A 369-nucleotide genomic window follows, 5' to 3' on the forward strand; every position below is an offset into this window, starting at 1 on the left:
GTTGGTAAATAAGATTGTGGATACTAATGTATATATTTCTATATGTAGGAGAGGGTGGCTCAGTGGTAAGGCACTGTGATACTAACTCCAACGACCCTGGTTCGAATCTGCCTTTGGCAGATGCTTATTTTCTGTTTCACTGTCGCCGTGAGTCAAACCCGTCCATACACCCTCATTACTCTTAATTGTGAAAAAAATATTGGCGGTGGAAAGTGATTCTGACCAAATCACCTCTTTGCACAACCTTTGGTCTAATAACAGTTATGGCTTACAAAGTACTGCATTCCTGACTCTTCATGGGTTGTAGCGGTAAAAGTTTACATAGTATTATATATTATCAATAAAGCCATCATGAGAGATGAAATTTGA

The 369-nt window shown here is 38.8% G+C and overlaps 1 protein-coding gene across 1 annotated transcript in view; it reads right to left on the reverse strand.

Moving 5' to 3' along the window:
- LOC106684740 (uncharacterized) overlaps window positions 1–369 on the reverse strand; it is a gene marked incomplete in the record, with an annotated part of 14,889 nt that overhangs the window by 186 nt on the left and 14,334 nt on the right.

The sequence above is a fragment of the Halyomorpha halys genome, unplaced genomic scaffold (assembly GCF_000696795.3).
Source record: "Halyomorpha halys isolate HHAL.00 unplaced genomic scaffold, Hhal_1.1 Scaffold609.1, whole genome shotgun sequence".
Lineage (NCBI taxonomy): Eukaryota > Metazoa > Arthropoda > Insecta > Hemiptera > Pentatomidae > Halyomorpha > Halyomorpha halys.